The following is a 16,898-nucleotide window of genomic DNA, read 5'->3' on the forward strand; positions in this document are numbered from 1 at the left end:
TGAGATGAAGCAGCACATTCAAAATGCATCTGCTTAACATCACTGGTTAGCTTAACACAGGGATACTGACCAGTGAAAAGTCATCTTCCTTTGGCTTGAAGTCCAGTTCAGCCTCACAGATGGGTAATTTGTGTGGATTTAATGTGGCTACTCACATGTATTAATACTTCCAGACTTGCTGGTGAAAGCCCATTAATGGTTACTTCTTAGTACTGATGGTCTTTGCAGGGCTTTTATTTGCCTTTTAACCAGGCTGTCTAGAGAAGCTGCGTTCATTCGTCCGCTTCTGAAGAGAAACGGAAGACTTAAAAATCCAAAGCCAGCTCAAGGGGCAGGGTTGCGAATTAGGTAAGCAGCTGGTGATGCAGTATTCCCAGTGGAGATTTGTTGCTTAATTGGTTACAAGAATTATTAGAGGCTGCTTATTTTGTTTGCACACAGCCTCCTCCTGTGCATGCTCTGGCAGCTCTCTAACCTTTCTGGCATCGCCAAGCGTGTGCTGCAGCTACTGTTGGAGGATGAGATGGAAAACCCATACTCTTTCATTGTGTCATGACTTTGCGAAGTCTGAGTTGCATCTGTGGGGTTTGCTCTCTGTTCAGAACAAGCAGGCTGTGTCTTGGCATCCCATTACAATATAGAATCCCTGGCATCTCAAGGCCAGGTCGGACAGAGTCTTGGGTGACACTGTTTAGTGTGTGGTGTCCCTACCCATGGCAGGGGAGTCAGAACTAGATGATCATAAGGTCCTTTCCAACACTATTCTGCGATTCCCTCTGAAGGAAGCACCCTTTGCACTTCGATAAACTTGTCCTTATTCATAGTGCTAAGCTGGAAATCCACATGTATAATTGCTTTTGTGCATTGTAGATTTATGACAGCACGTTGGCTCTTCAGATGTTGTGTTGCAAAGCCTCTGTCAAAATAGGTGAGCAGTATTACCCTTATTTACTGTGTGGGCAGTCTGAGACTTGTCAGCTTCAGAAATACTAAATCTGAGTGTTTGAGTAAGCTGCTGTAGTTTACGATTGCAGTTGGTGATTGTGACAGGCAGGATCTCCACTGATGCACAAAAAGTGGACAGAGTGCCAGCTGGGCTTTGCCTCAAGTGATGTGTCTGAAGAGATGCAAGCTGGTGGCAGAATAGAAAGTGACTGTTGTCTCCGGGTTCTCTAATTCAGTGCTTCATCACTAAGAAGAAATCACACAAACACTGAACAGACCGTACAGCTTGTGCTGAAGATTTGTATAGTCAATAATAGCAAAGGAGTAACTGGGTCAAAATAAGCTCTGGATTTTGTTGCAGCTGTTTGCTTTTTGGTTGTATACTTTGATGGTAGTCTGCAAAGCAAGAGAAAAACGTGTCAGCCTTTGGCAGCCTTGTACTTATTTACTTAAGTATTTTTAATACTTCACCATCCACCTGGCAACCTGTGTACCATCTCTGCTGGGTCTTTATGCCATTCTAGGCTTGGCTGTTCCCTCTTTCCCTATCTGATTCAAACTGGTATCTGTCCAGGAATGCATCTTTGAAGTCTTCCTGTCCCATTTAGCGTTGTCAGAGGGGTAGACAATTAACAACTTTGTGTATTTGGACTGGATGGAGTCATGATGAAGTGTAGTTGAATGGTTTGCCGCCTTTTAATGCTGAATGCTGCTTTCTGCTGTGGGTGTTTCAATTCTTGTGTATTTCACTAGTTCGTTTGGAGAATAGGCTGTGAGAGGGGAAGCAAGAGGCAGGGTTTACCCTTGAAGCCATCGTAGTTAGCCCTAATTTTTGGTAAAGCTTTGCTGCTTTGGCTCAGCCTTTTTGACTTGAGAAGTGTGTAGTCGTTTGTATTTCCATCTAGTTACATTGTAAAACTATTTTAACTATACAGGATTGTTTGAACGTTAATGGGGGAATGTTTTTCAGTCTCAATAGAGTTTCCAGGCAGCTTTTCATTTGCCAAGCCCTATACTGGGCTCTCTGTGGTGGGGTTTTGCTTGGTTAGCTCTAAGAATCTGCAAAGCAACTGTTCAAAATTGCTGACACATGTTAAGTAATGTGGAAATCGCCATTCTGCTCTATTGATGTCTGAGTGCTCATGTTGGCAATAAGAACAGGATCTGACCCTGAAAATGGTGCAAATTGTCTTGATCTGGAGGGCATTTCTAGGCAGTGTCTTCCATCTGACTCTGGCTAGTTTATCCTTTTGGTCTTGGGTGTTGTTCTAAAGTAAGTAATTAATTTGCTTAGTCTCTTAAAAATCCCATCCCATGCTGCCTCATTCATGTATTTTTGAGTTATCCAACCCTGTGTATGTATTCGATGTCAATTTAGGAGTAAAATCTCAATCCTGTAGTTGATTATCAGGAGAGGTAATGCCCAGTTCTAACAATAATGCTGTTGGTATAATTCTTATTAATAAGAAATCCATCATCTTTCACCTCCTTCCTTCAACTGTCCACTTTTCAGCTTTGGAGCAGCTGTAATCAGCCTGTATGACTTCCCTTCCTTCTCTCATGAATAAATCCAGCTACCTTATCTTCTCTATTGGAAAGTCTTCCCTGGTTTTAACGGCCTCTTGAGGAGCATATAAAAGAGGCTTTCACTGCCTAACAGGAAGCAAAATGAATAGAGGAACTTTTGATAATGGCCTGTCTGTCTGAGAGGAGGATCAGCCCGACTAAATTGTACCAGATTAGTGAATGATAGTGCTTCAGCCGGGGCCAGAATTGTAAGTTTTTAATCTTGGAACAAGCAATGACTTCTTCCTCTCAAACAGTGGTCAACTCCCTCTTTGATTTGGAGGCTTGCAGTCATCCATATTCATTCAGATAGTTTGGGTGAGTTTTTTTCCCCAGTCTGCATTCATGCGTGTTATCAAGCCCTGAGTGCTTACATTCGGTAGCAGTGATTTTTTTGGTAAGATCTGTTGTGGCCACATGCTTCTTCTGCCAGTAACTTGCACTGAGCTTTGGATGTTTTTATGCCTTGACCGAAGTCTTGTACGTCCCAGCTTTCCTAATTTCAATCCATGTTGTGCTGCCTTGTAGTCTTTTGCAATTAGCCCTTGGGTGAGCTGGATATTGTTTTCATAAGCAACACTTTTGTTTCCTGCCACCTTCAGCCTCATTGGGTGGGTGATGACTCCTCTCTTCCCACCCCACAGCTTGGTCCGGACTTACTGATAATCCTGCTAGATGGGAGGGACAAATGACTGAAAACCTAAATGGGGCAGCTTAGCTAATTGCCTTAGGCCTGGCTTGTCTGCTGGAAAAGGCTGGTTTTATTGCAGTCCGATGTGATTGACATTGGAGGGATTGCACTGGCATAATACTGGCAACAGCAGCGGAAAATCTGCCCTATTGTTTCTGATACGTTTGCTGCCTGAGGAGCACCTTTTTGTTACAAATAACTGTCTGAAATGCAACTGATGGAGCAAATGTACTTCTTTTCCCTTTAAATCACTGACTCTTCATCTTCCCAGGAAAACAGAGTATTATCCTACTTTCTAAAATTTGCCTTTCTCTGTGTTTTTTCAGGCCTTTTTCCTTGGATTTTAGTACTGGAAAACTCTCTAATGACAACTTTGCTTAGGTAAGTGAAGCAAGGTATTTTTGGTGGGTTTTTTTTTAGAATCACTTCCCCTATTTTAACTTCTTCTGTGTGTTGTGTTGTAACTGAGCTGCCAGCTGTACTGCGTGTGCTGTGGTTCAAGCTAGAAAGACATAGTAAACAAAAGTAGGGGTAATGCCTGTAGTGGGACATAAGGACCTCATTTATTAATTTAATCAAATGGAGTGGATGTGGTGCATGGTAATGAAATACAACTTTCATCTGCATATAACTGAATAATCTCACCAATTTATAACATTATTTTCAAGAGATGATTTGCATTTTAATTCTGTTTATTTTCTGGAGATTAAACCCGTTGATACCACTTCGTGTTAGTTTGTTAGGAAAATAAAGCCTTAATACTTCCAGGTCTATGCATACAGTTGCTTTTCCTCCACCCCCTTATCTTCCTTCTTTCCCTTAACAATTCTAGGCAGGAGTTTCTGACACAGAGGGCAAATCATAAGAAGCTTGAGAGTTAAAACTCTCAAATCTATAAATATTATCTTTTAGCATAAAAGATGGGAGAACTTGAACAAACTTAACACCCCCTTCCATCTTCTGAACCCCATCTATACCTCCAAAATGCTAAATTTAAGCTGATCAGTGATAAACAGGATTTGAGTGTTGATGGCAAGCACACATGCTTGCCTACATCTAAATACCTTTGCAAACCCAGTTCCTGCGCTGCTTATGTAGCAAAGGGGCGTGCTCGTGAGCCCAAGTTCTGCCCAGTGGTGGACGGAAGACTGAACTGTGCTGCTGTGTTTTCCTTTCTCTGTGATGGAAAGAAGATTTGATTGACCCTCTGATGCAAGGCAGCAAGTTCATGGCCAGATATGCAGCTAAGTTGTTTTATTATTTGAAGTTGCTTGTAATCCTGGATGAGGCCGAACAGCAACTGCAGTATTCACATGGGAATATAGTATCCTAGCATCTATGCTGACAAAGATGAAAGTGCTGCTGTTCTTTGTAAACTGTCTCTGAAAGCATTTTCTTTTCTCTCTTTGTGTTTTCTGCTGCTGGGTCTGTAGTGGTACCCACCCTCTCTCCCTTTTGATCTCCTTCCAGTGGATGGTCAGCGTGGAAGCTTCTGGCCTCCGTCCCTTGAGATGATGGACTTCTGCAAAATAAAACTGGTCCAGTCTTAAATGAGAAGTTGTTTCCAGTCTGTTTCTCCCTGGTATTTGTCCCTCTTCCGGGAGGACTTCAGGATAGTGAGTGAACAGGTCTTTAGCTGTAAAACCTCATTTTGGCAAAATGGATAACTCCAGAGAGGCTCTTGGATTCCCTTTAATTATCCTTTCAGGTAGCTGATCTAAGCTTATCTGTCTGCCATTCCTTTGCCAAGGTACTGAACTCAAGTATCTTGTGTAGTGTGGCTTTTGGCTTTTCCAGAAACGGACATGAACTGGCTGTTGGCCTCCAAGCTGTGGGTGCTGCACCTAAGGTGAACTTCCTAGTCCTGTTAGATAGTCTGTCTGGTAGCTTGCTGAACTGTGATCAGGAGTGGACTGTAGTACAGAGCTGAAGCAGGATGTACAGCCATCCTATGGTACATGTCCAAATGTTGCTCCTGAGGCATGCTTGCTTGTTCCAGGTCACAGTGTACTTGCGGTTCCTTTATGTAGCTTAAGGAGTGACTAATTAGCAGCCTGAGGCTGTATTTATTGATGCTGCTGCCTGTCCAGAGAGCAGAGAGGACTCTGCAAACCAAAGAAGTGTTTAGGCAGCAGTTTTAAATCCTTTTTAACTTTGTCTATTAGACACATCTATGAATATATGCAGAGCTAGCTAATAAATAATCCAGGGAATGGTGGTTAAGAGGAAAGGGCATAATTAATTCTGCCATGTTCTCTGCTTTAAAGTTGGATCCAGAGCAGTAGTGCGTTATGCTGGAAAGGTAAACACTGCCACTACTCAACAATGAACTGTGTATGAGCCTAACTCTGGTTTCCTCCTTTTGATGAGGTTTGAGTAGCTTAGATGGTCTTTGTTTGGTACAGTAGAAGCCTGATGAACCCCTGCCCTTTCGGAAGGGTCATTAACGCCTTTATTAGAGCCGAGTTTTGTACTGACGCTGCTTTGCTGACGCAGAACGTGTGCTGTTCGAGAAGGCTCTCACTGTGTTTGCTGTGTTTAGGGATGCTTGGCTGCAATTCCTGTGATATAGTTTGGAGGGGAGGGTATTTCTGTTGCATCAGGTGATCCCTTTTCAACTCCCCACGTTGCAGTGTTGACCCGGGTCAGACATATGTGCCACATAAAAATAATGCCTTTTTGTGGAGATGCTGTTAAAAAGCCAGTATGACTTTCTGTTAACTCGCATGTGTTTCTTTTTATTCCTGTACCTGGGTGCAGAGAAAAGGTCTGGCTGGCAAATGCAACTTTACATGGTCCTTCAAACTTCACGTTTTTCCCATTTTTATTTTTTTAGTAGGGAGAGGGAAGCAGGGGGAGTCCTTGATTTGCATCTTACAACATTTAAAGCTGGTGTGGGAATGATATCTTTGCTAGAAGGTATAGGTGTCATGGTAAAAAGTTACCTAAAGCAAGGTAGTTAACTTCTTGGCTTCTGATGAATACTGATAACGGAAACAAATGCTAAAGAGATTGCAGTTTGAAGCTCCCCCCTTATTACTCATAACACAGCCTCACCCTCTTCCTTCACGCTTCTCATCTTAGCAAATTTCTGGATGTGTAGTTAAACAGACACATTAAAACCAGCAGAGACTTTGTATACCTATTCCTGTCTTGACCTCGCTCCAGACAGCGAGCCTGAATATCAGAAGATCACTTGAGTTTGCATAAATGAAGATGTGTGTATCCCAGAACTGGTTGTTGTTGTGCAAGCCCTCAATGCCTCTTCCTGTGGAGTTTTCTTACAAGTTCTGCAGCTCTGGCTCTTCCAGCTGAAGTCTTGGGCAAAGCACACGCATGGAGACACCCATGGAATAGCTGATGCAGCTCAGCAGCCGCCTCCTGAAATAAGTGGTGGAAGGATGCCTGTTTCTTTTAGTAATATTGTCTTTGGAAGACTAGCATCTCCTCAGCATGTCCTTGGCTCTCTGTCTCCCTAGCAAACTATAGCACTGAATACTCTTTCACTGCTCCCAGTTCAGTGAAAGTCCCTGGTTAAGAGCGACATGGTCAGCTACTTCTGTGCTTCTTGAGGGTCTGCTGCTTCTCGTTGCAGAAAGCTTGCAAAATTCCCAGGAATTTGAAGAGGGAATCCTTCCTTGGCATGGATTCAAAAGAAGGTGCATGTTGTCAGCTAGCACAAGCTCTTCCTTCAAAGTATAAAATAGTATTTATATTTGGGGGGAGGGACCCAATAGAAAAATATTAGCCCTTGGTGGGTGGCAGGAAGAACATTGATTGGAGGGGCTGTTGTTGTGTGGTTAATGTGCTGTTTATTTTGCAGCCAGTCATCTTTCCATTTTGCTGAGGCAGATGGAGGGATTCCCAGTTCCATAAGCATAACCCTGGGAGAGATTAGGTGGGTTTAGGTTTTTGCCACTTGGATGATGAGGTTAGCCTGAGACAGTGATGCATCCCTGTGTATGGAAATGGTCTTGGCCCAGATCTTATCTAGTGATGTAAAGCTTGAGAAAGGACCAAGAGGTCAACTTTAGCTTCTTAAGGAATGCAGTATATGTTCATTCTGTGGCATGTGTGGATTGCTGCCCTTTTTATTCCAAAAAGGGTAAAAATGTAGTTACAAGCTCGTGGTTTTTTAAATGCTCTAATTAGTGTTACAGTTAGCTCTAAAGTAGAGCCTACTTTACACCTACATAAATATTTATATCGGTGATATATATTTATTTATTGCTAAAGCACTAATGATAAAGAATCCTAGTGTAGTTTTTTCCAAAGTTAAAAGCAAAGAACATTTTCCCCAGTCTCTGCCTCGTAGCACCCTTCCTCCACTTTACCTGTCTCCCTGCTACGAAGCTAAGCAATGTCCTCAATCTGCAGACACAAGGACTTATTTTTGCATCAGTAGTAGTCTTAAGTAATTACTCTGCAGCTCTATTACTTGCTACAGAAGTGAGCTCTTCTGCTCGTGTCAGTTAAAGGTCTGACATTTTTGATGGGGTCTAGCAAACTGAAGCTCTGAAACAAGCTAAAATGAACAGAAGCTTGTTTCCTTTTTGCTCACGTGGGCACTTATTCACTTCCCCATCTGCTTTGACTTTGAAGATTGCTGAGGTTCTTCCTCTGTCTGACCCACTTGGCATAAGCTAGAGATTATCTTTCTTCAACAGCCAAGTTTATAGGGCTTCAGCTTATTCATAAATAATCCTTGGAGTTTTGAGTGCTGCCTTTCTCCTTTCCCCTTCAAGATTGTCTTGCAGTCATTTGTGTGCAAATTGAGGAAATGTTTTTTCAGTCCTTAGATACAGGGGAGATTTGGTGCAATAACTAGGTAAGAGGGCATGTAAAATGTGCTGAGGAGGTTTCAATCAGTGTCTGTGATTTTAAGTGTCTTGTGCAATTTCTATTTGCGGTCCTAGCACAAAAGAACATCAACCGCAGAGGAGAGCTTTGCTCTGCTAGCTCTTCTACAAGCACAGTCCCAGAGTTCAAAACCACTGTAAGGCAAACCATGAGGCCTGGATACACAGAAACATCTTTATAGGAACATTAGTGGGCATGTGACAGACTCCAGTTTTGATGGAGTTGGAGGTTCTGCAGTGCAGTTTTTCCTGTCTTGAAAATTCAGGCCTTGTGATGTGCATGTGGTCTTTCTGGCCTCTTGGTAGCAGGAGATCTTTGTGGAAAGATAAGCTGTAATTTTGTCCTGCTTTGAACATGTGTGACTCTAAGTATTTCCTATTAGATGTACTAGGAGTATAAACAAACTGCTTTGTTTAGTGTAGGCTCTTTATCCCAATAGAATTGGAGACATCTTACAAAGCAGTGACTATAAATGTAAAACTAATATTTGTCATTATTTAAATAAACATAAATCAGATACAAATAACACAGAAGTTCCCAGCTGAGTGACCTAAAAGACAGCCCTACTTGAATGTAGGTTGTGTAGTTTTTGTCCATTTTCCCCGTAAAATTTAAGGCACTGCGCATCAAACTAACTCCTTTTTAAATCTGTGTCAATGATAGAATGGATTTACATTGCAGTGGACGAAGGTTTTAGTTTTCAAATTACAGAATGCACAAAGGAGGCATATAGGATGAGTAGATGTTAAGGATGGCAGGTATTTTGTAGGTCTTCTGATGCAGCATCTTTGCCCACCCTAGTTAGCTTGATGGAGGACTCCAAATCAAAGCCTTTACACTGGGAAGTACTGGGTAGCATGTTGTAAAATGTCTTGTAGAGTGTTGGAGTAGATGAGTAATTCTGAAAACATAAGGCTGGAGAGAGGTTTCCGTGCCAGGCTGTGAAATTTCACTGCTGTGTTAATGAGAAAGGAAGAAGCACCTTAGGCTTTTATGACGTTTTCCAACTCTGTTGAAGCTTTCTTGCATTAGATGCAACAACAAAACAATCAAGCACTTGTCTGGGTGCCAGCAGCCTTCTACTTCCAAACTAATTCTGTTTTTATGAGTTGGTGTTAACTTCTTGAACAATAAAGTTTAGAAATTGGAAAAGGCAGATGAACATGGGGAGGGATGGGGAAGAGAATAGCGTTCTTGGTGGTGAAGTGACTTTTGGCTCTCTGATTTGGTTTACCAAGTGGCAGTTTATTTTTATATATAAAGAGTACAATTTTGCCTTTGAGGAACTTCATTTTAAGGAGTGGAGGAGCTCAAAGTGCTTTCAAGGCCCAAGTTCAGCTCATAATCCAAGAGTGAATTCAGTATCTTCATAGGCTGAGGGTGGATGAGCTTTTAGTTCATCAGGCTTTTAAAGATTATGACTTTGCAGATGTATGAGGGACTAGGGGTGGGGAGCTGTTGCCTCTAAGTGGTGTTAAAATGTAAAACTCAGGAGTATGGCTCTGATCAACATCCATTTCAGCGTTCCCATAAAAAGCTTATGACTTGGCAGGGTTTCAGGGACTGGAAGAAAAATAATGCCCTGTATACAACATGTTTTATTAATGCTGAAGGAGTAACGTTGCTGTATTTCAGTGTCTGCCACTGCACAGAGTAAGTTCAGTTTGGCTCTTGCAGTCTTTGGCTTTTCCCCCAAATAAAACAAGGTGTGACCCCACATCTGCGTTTTCCTAGTAGTCTTGTATTTATCAGGAGTATACGTATTCCCAAGTTGTGGCTAGGTTTCCTCCTTTTCCTTCTTTAATTCTCCTGTGTCACAAAGTAAATTCATGATTCGGGACCCTCAGCTGGTACTGTACAGTGCATTCACTTAAGCCTTGATGTTAAGCATCACATCCCACTTTCTTGCCGTGATAACTTTTTGCCTCCTTTTAAGCTCTAAAGGTGAATTTGAAATTAGACAGCTGAGAAAGTAGCCTTTGAAAACTTGGCAAATGTGGTTGACCCAATGACAGCAATGTAAAAAATACATATTTTTAAGGGAAATCAATGTTGTAAGACTTTAAGATGAAATTGCTGCAGATAATTTGTATATCTAAAATGCGAGGGAAGGCAGAGAAGACAACTGAAGTGCAAAATCCCAATTTACAATCACGTACCGATGTTACTTTGGTAAAATCACCTCTGTGTTGGCTTTGGCTGGTGATCAAGGAATGGCTTAGGGAGACAGCTGGAGCGGGATCACTTGCGGTGTGTGAGGCATCAGGTCACGCTCTGAAACAGGAGTCTGAATTCAAACACTGAACACTGGCCTCTTTTAGCAGGCGCTCTGCAGCCTGGCTGTAGGACACAGTCTGGGTTCTTTGAGATGGGAGAAGTGTGGTTATGTGACTTCTTAAATGTAGGTTTTGTTCCCTGAGTTATTGTGCTGGCTTTGGATGGGGTCGAGTTAGATCTCTCTGTAGTAGGTAGTTATGAGGCTGTGTTTTGGGTTTGTACTGAAAACCGTGCTGAGCACACAGGGATGTTTTAGTTACTGCTGAGCAGTGCTTACACAGAGTCAAGGTCTGTTTTGCTCCACGCCCCACCAGTGAGCAGGCTGGAGGTGCACAGGGAGGGAGGACAGCTGTGACAGCTGATCCCAGCAGACCCAAGGGATATCCCATACTATATGGTGTCATGCAGATAAAGCTGTGTGAAGAAAGAAGAGGGCATGTTTGGAGTGGGGTGTTTGTCTTCCCAGCTAACCATTCCCAAGTAACCCTGCTTTCCTGGAGATTCCCTTGCCAGTGGGAAGTGGTGAATGAATTCTTGTTTGGCTTTGCTTGTGCACGTGCTTTTTGCTTTGCCTGTTAAACTGCCTTCATCTCAACCCAGTTTTCACACTTTTACCCTTCCAGTCCTCTTCGCCATCCCACTGCAGAGGAGTGAGCAAGCAGCTATGTGGTGCGTAGTTGCCGGATGGGGTTAAACCAGAGCAGTTACCATACTGTTTAGTATTGACATAGCTCTATCTCCATCTTATGCTTCTGATTTGTGGGTGCTATTGCTTGATTAATATTTGTGAAGCATTTGGAGCGTTTTAAAGTGCTGTAGGAGTGTAAAATACTGCATTTGCATTCAGTTGTAAATGCAGGTTTCCAGCTCTGGCAGTACAAGTGCTTCACTGAGTCTCGCAGGTTTTCTATGGCCTGGTTCTCTTCTTGTTTCCTCACTCTCATTTGACCCAAGCCATCAGTTCTTTCCTTGTTACTCCTTCCTGACACAGGATTGTCAGTCTGTGCCTCTGACCAAGCTGCTCTGTTCCCCCCTCTTCCACAGGTGTTCAAGGCCAGGTTGGATGGGGCTTTGAGCAGTCTGGTCTAGTGGAGGTTGGACTAGGCCATCTTTAAAGGTTCTTTCCAACACAAACCATTCTGAGTCTGATTTCTTCCAAGGAAGCCCTGTCAAAGCTAATAGAGGTTCTTACCTCCCCCTTGCCCTGTTTCAGGTGTGCCCATGGAAATCTTGACCCTCTTCCCCATGCCTGTGAGGTCGAGTGTTTATTCCTGGCAGGGAACAAAACATTTCTTCCTCTAGTTCCTCCCTTGTCCATCCCACAGGCCCTGCACAGAGGTCTGGAAGCTGCCCTTTAGGGAATCCGTTTGGACTTTTCATTTGCTTCCCCAGGGAGGAGTTGGGTGAGCCTTGGCTGCTTTTCTCCCCCGTGTTGGGCATACTGATCCTTGGAGGTGGAGATTTGTTTAAAGGCAGCAGCCAGGCATGGACTGAGGTTGGGGACGGACGTGCCGGTGGATGAAGGCTACAAGCCAGAAGTGTTTTGGTGCTGCCTGTGGAAGGGACAGAGTGAGAAGGTTCTTTCTCAGGCGAGATTGTGGGGAGGTTCATCTGGGGCTCATGTGGCTATTGTGGCTGGATGTGGTACTCCCTCAGAGGAAGCCATTCTGTAATGGACAGTGCTACCTTTGAGGCACTCACACTGCCTCTCTCTGACCTAGAAATGTTTTGAAACTTGTTTGGTATTCACCAGTTCTGGACAGCTGAAAACCACCCATGTGAGCATGATTTGATTAGTTAGTGGAAGAAATTCCCACTTCCCAGATCAGAGTTGGCTGGGCTTTTAAAGAGGCTTAATACATTATTTGCAGATGAAAACGGAAGTTTAACACTGGACTGTCTAGCAAAAGTTGTAGAAGCACCAGCTGCTTCAGCAACAGCTGAAATCCTTCTGTTTTCAACCAAACTGAAGCCCCCTGGGACTTGCTGGTGTGTTACCTGTGGTGCTGGCAGCAGTGCTTACGGCCGGCATCCTCTGAGGAAGCAAAAGCTCGTATAACTTGGTCTGCCTCCCCTTGCTCAGCCAAGGCTTTAATTCAAGCGTGCATAAAGCAAAGAATTTGATCAGGCTCCTAATGTCGGTCACATCAGGAATGAAGTGAAAAGGAGTAGAGCTGAGTTACAGAACACAAGGTTTTCATTGTAAAGTATGAAGTGTTTGGCAGGCCCCTGAAAATGCACATTAACAGTCCCAGTCAAGTTGCTGTGTAATCTGGTTCTTGCTGTTACCCCTGTGTGATGAGCTTGCTGCATGGATGATCCAGACAAGTTTGGCTTGTCCTGTCAGCAGGTTCCCTCAGCATCTCTCAATCTTGGGTATTTATGGCTTGAGATAAGGTATGTGTTGAGTTGCACTTAATCCTAAATTAGGTCTACGCTTAATCTAGCACAGGAGGAAAAATTCTGTTATGCTGGAACCCTTCCTGGGGTGTTATGTGGGTTTTCTTACAATAGAAATGAGGGGAAGTGAAAGGAGAATAGAGGCTTAAGTGGTTTCAGTTACTACAGTGTTTGCCTACTGCAGCATTAACTTTGTATTTCACATCTTTTCCCAGGGGTGGGAGAGGAAGGAAAGGAAGGGGGGAAATCGGTTGTACAATTTTAGTTCAAGTAGGTTAGCACTAGTTAAACTGGTGTGTGTTATGAAGCTAAGTGGTGGTTTTGGGGTTGTTTAACACTTAGCTCTATGTAACCTTTGCTGTTTATGCCTGTTGGAGAAGTTAATCTCTCCGAAAGGCTCTGAGCTGCTTGGCTTGGTGTGGTTGCCTCAGCTACGGGAGCATAAACCAGTAACGCTGGGGGAAGTGGAGGGATAAACATTTGCTGTTCTTTATTTGCATGTGGAATTACAAGAACCTGGGATATGTTTAGTGACTTGGAACAATTTTATTTGAAGGCTGTCTCGGTCATGACCTCCGCACATTTACATAATGAATGAAGTATTCAAGCCGTTGCAGTGTAATAAGGAAATCTGTTAAGATTGCAGTCCCTTTGTATCAGCTGACCGTGGTCTGACTAACCAACCAATTTTGTTTAATCTGCTTTTTTAATTAAACATCATGTACTTAATGGAATAACTTACTGGCATGTAGTCAGAGCATCTATGAAGCTTGCCCATTTCTCTGTGTACTGTGCCTGTTGGTATTTTAAGTGCATGAAAGCAAAGGAAAAAGGGATTAATATAAGAACTCTAGAGGTTGCTTGTTGTTATTCCTATGATCTGATTGCATCTGTAGTTTCTCCTAAGATACATTCATATTGCACTCTAGGGTGGTTGAAATGCCACTGACTTGGTGGCTCTAGAGTGACATTTATCCATGTGGCCTTCTGAGACAAAGCTGACTTATGCTGTAACCTCTCCCTTCCCGGTGCAATCACGGATGTGTTTGGCCTTCCATCCAGCTGGTGTATTTATAGAGCTGAATTGGACTTTTGTGGAGGGGAAGGAGGAGTTTGGCCAGTGCAGGATCTCCCGTGTGGAAGCGCTGCTGTGTTCTGCAGCTTCTGTTGTTTGATATCTCTCCCAGCTTCTTCCCAAGCCCTAGGGACTGGGTTGGACAAGGTGTTTGGCATCTTGAGTCTGAAGAGTGTGCTGGGAGGTTGTTGGTGTTATTAAATGACTTTTGCATGTTAATGTGCAGTATTGGGATTATTTGAGCACCTTTAAAAAACAGGTCCTATAGAGAGCATAAGGAGGATGTCTAAGTGTGACCTCTTGAGTTCTGTCTCTTTTTATGTGATAATTGCTGCCAGGTTGAGAAGCATTGCAGACAGACGGGGTGTAGGCTTTTTAGGCACAAACAGTGATGCAGAATGATGCTTGCTGACATATAAGGATAATACTGGAGAAGTTAATATTCTTTTCTTACTGCTGGTAGCTTCTGTGCTTAGCTTCTATGCTGCCATGACCTAAGATGTGTGGTCTATGTTACTAAAATCATACAGCAAATAAACTTGTCCAGGCAAGAACATGGCCTTGATGCACAATTGCTAGCTAGAGCCCTAGGCCTGAAAGCAATATTAGTGTTGGAGATGGTGGTAAGGAGTAACCTTCTAGGTCTCTCTCTATATTTAGTCCTTTTAAGGTTTTTAGCTATGCTCTTGAACTGCAATTTTTTTAATTGCAAGGGACATAAATCTTGTTGTTACATTACAAGGGAATGCAAAACTCTACCTTCTTTCAATTCAGAGTACATTCCTTGTATTAAAGAAGAAAAAAGTGCCTGATAGTGATGCTGAAAAGCATGCACCTTTTGAAGCTCTGTAGAGAGTGAATATTCAATGTGTGAGCCAGGAGCAAGCTCCAGCAGGGATTATGTGGGAGCTTTGTGTGGGAGGAATTTAACTCGCCCATGGTTTACATGATATAAAGACCCTTCTTTCCTTGACTTACAGGAGTATCCCCACTGAAGTCAGAGCTGCTATTCACATGAAGGAGGATTTGCAGATTACAGTCTTAATTTAGATGTATTTATTTGTGTAAGACTGGCTTGGTAATACAGATAATGCACAATTTATTATGTCTGTTAAACTTTCAGATTTCCATCCTGTTTAGGAAGAATTCACTGGACTTTATCACTCTGAAAAATGAGCCAGTCATTTCCTGAAGAGTAATAAAGAGCATTGGCAAAGATTGTGATGTCTTTCAAGACCCAGCAGTGTTTCTGTGTAGTGTTTGTGAGCTGCCTACCCCAGAGTGCCCAAAAGGCCAGTTATAGGTACCTTGGTGTTATAATACTTAACTGACCAAAGCACGGCTGGTTGAGCATTGCCAGCGGGTCTTACCTTTGTCCGTGACTTTACAGCGCACAATAGTAACAAAGCCCCATTGTACAAACATGGGAGGGTGGTGGAATCGGAAGGAACTTGCTGGGAATTGCTTTTTAATGGAGGAATTGGGAAAGTCTGTTCCCACAGATCTTCTGTCATCTTTCAGACCCAAGGATCCAGCATCAGCCTTCATACCTTTTCCTCGCAGTACTTTTGGGAGGGTGATAAGTTGGGAGGGTGGTAAGTTGGCAGTGGGGAATCTCTTCATGTGATGCGAAAGTGCGTGGCTGTCACTGGAGCTTGAACAGAGCTGGGTCCTCAAGCTGAACAAAACTGCGCCCTCAGCAGGTTTGCTGATGACACCAGGCTGTGTGGTTTGGTTGATAGGCTGGAGGGAAGGAATGCCATCCAGAGGGACCTTGACACACTTGTGAGGTGGGCTGATGCCAGCCTCATGAAGTTTAACCATGCCAAGTGCAAGGTCCCACACCTGGGTTGGAGCAATCCCAGGCACAGGTACAGGTTGGGCAGAGAAGAGATTCAGAGCAGCCCTGTGGAGAAGGACTTGGGGGTATTGGTCAATGAGAAAATGAACATGAGCCAGCAGTGTGCGCTTGCAGCCCAGAAAGCCAACTGTATCCTGGGCTGCATCAAAAGGAACACGACCAGCAGGTCGAAGGACGTGATCCTGCCCCTCTACTCTGCTCTTGTGAGACCTCACCTGGAGCATTGTGTGCAGTTCTGGTGTCCTCAACATAAAAAGGACATGGAACTGCTGGAACGAGTCCAGAGAAGGGCCACGAGGATGATCAGGGGACTGGAGCACCTCCCGTATGAAGACAGGCTGAGAAAGTTGGGGCTGTTCAGCCTGGAGAAGAAAAGGCTGCGTGGAGACCTCATAGCAGCCTTCCAGTATCTGAAGGGGGCCTATAGGGATGCTGGGGAGGGACTAGGGACTGTAGTGACAGGACAAGGGGTAACGGGTTCAAACTTGAACAGGGGAAGTTTAGATTGGATATAAGGAGGAAATTCTTTCCTGTTAGGGTGGTGAGGCACAGGAATGGGTTGCCCAGGGAGGTTGTGAATGCTCCATCCCTGGCAGTGTTCAAGACCAGGTTGGACGAGGCCTTGGGTGATATGATTTAGTGTAAGGTGTCCCTGCCCATGGGAGGGGGGTTGGAACTAGGTGATCTTAAGGTCCTTTCCAACCTTAACTATTCTGTGATTCTGTGGCAACTTAACCCTATGCTGTTTTGAGGTATGCTTCTTAAGCTGCTGTGATTGTCTTGGGATATCTCTATTTCTTTGCTGTGATTGCACATACGCCTTGAATTCTCTGAATGTGTTGAGCACCTTTTTTAATCCTACTGCATGTGACTGTTGTCTGGACATCAACCTGATTGCTCATCCTTTCCATCTAAGCTCTGATGCATCTGGTGATGTTTGTTTGAGAAAGTTTCCTCTTGCTGTTCACATTCCCCTCCTCGCCCTGTGAAGGCACAGGGTTACATTAGGCATTCTTTCCTCCTGCAGCTCCAGTTCAGGAAAGGTTTGAAAATTCTCCATCAAAAATCACTAAGGATTTTCTGGCTGCCTTAGGGTACTTTCCAGCCTTTGCCTCTGCTTCTCATTGCCTTGTAATAGCAACACTTCCCCAGAACATGGTGTACCTGAGAGGTAGAACACATGCTGCTGTGGTAGTTAATAGCCATGGGTGCTGATGTAAGTT

General features: G+C 43.6%; 1 protein-coding gene across 16 annotated transcripts in view; it reads left to right on the forward strand.

Moving 5' to 3' along the window:
* The window catches only part of AKAP13 (A-kinase anchoring protein 13), a 208,590-nt gene that overhangs the window by 16,216 nt on the left and 175,476 nt on the right, over positions 1–16,898 (forward strand). For 14 of the 16 annotated variants that reach the window (XM_057420062.1, XM_057420324.1, XM_057420578.1 and 11 more), the window contains exon 2: positions 3,529–3,583. The exons of the other annotated variants lie outside the window; for them this stretch is intronic. The gene's annotated coding sequence lies outside the window, so the exon portion shown is untranslated. The remainder of the gene's footprint in view (positions 1–3,528; positions 3,584–16,898) is intronic. 16 annotated transcript variants of the gene reach the window in all.

This window comes from Pezoporus wallicus, unplaced genomic scaffold, assembly GCF_028554395.1.
Source record: "Pezoporus wallicus isolate ANWC-B61680 ecotype Strahan unplaced genomic scaffold, APGP_CSIRO_Pwel_v1 contig_3952, whole genome shotgun sequence".
Classification (NCBI taxonomy): domain Eukaryota; kingdom Metazoa; phylum Chordata; class Aves; order Psittaciformes; family Psittacidae; genus Pezoporus; species Pezoporus wallicus.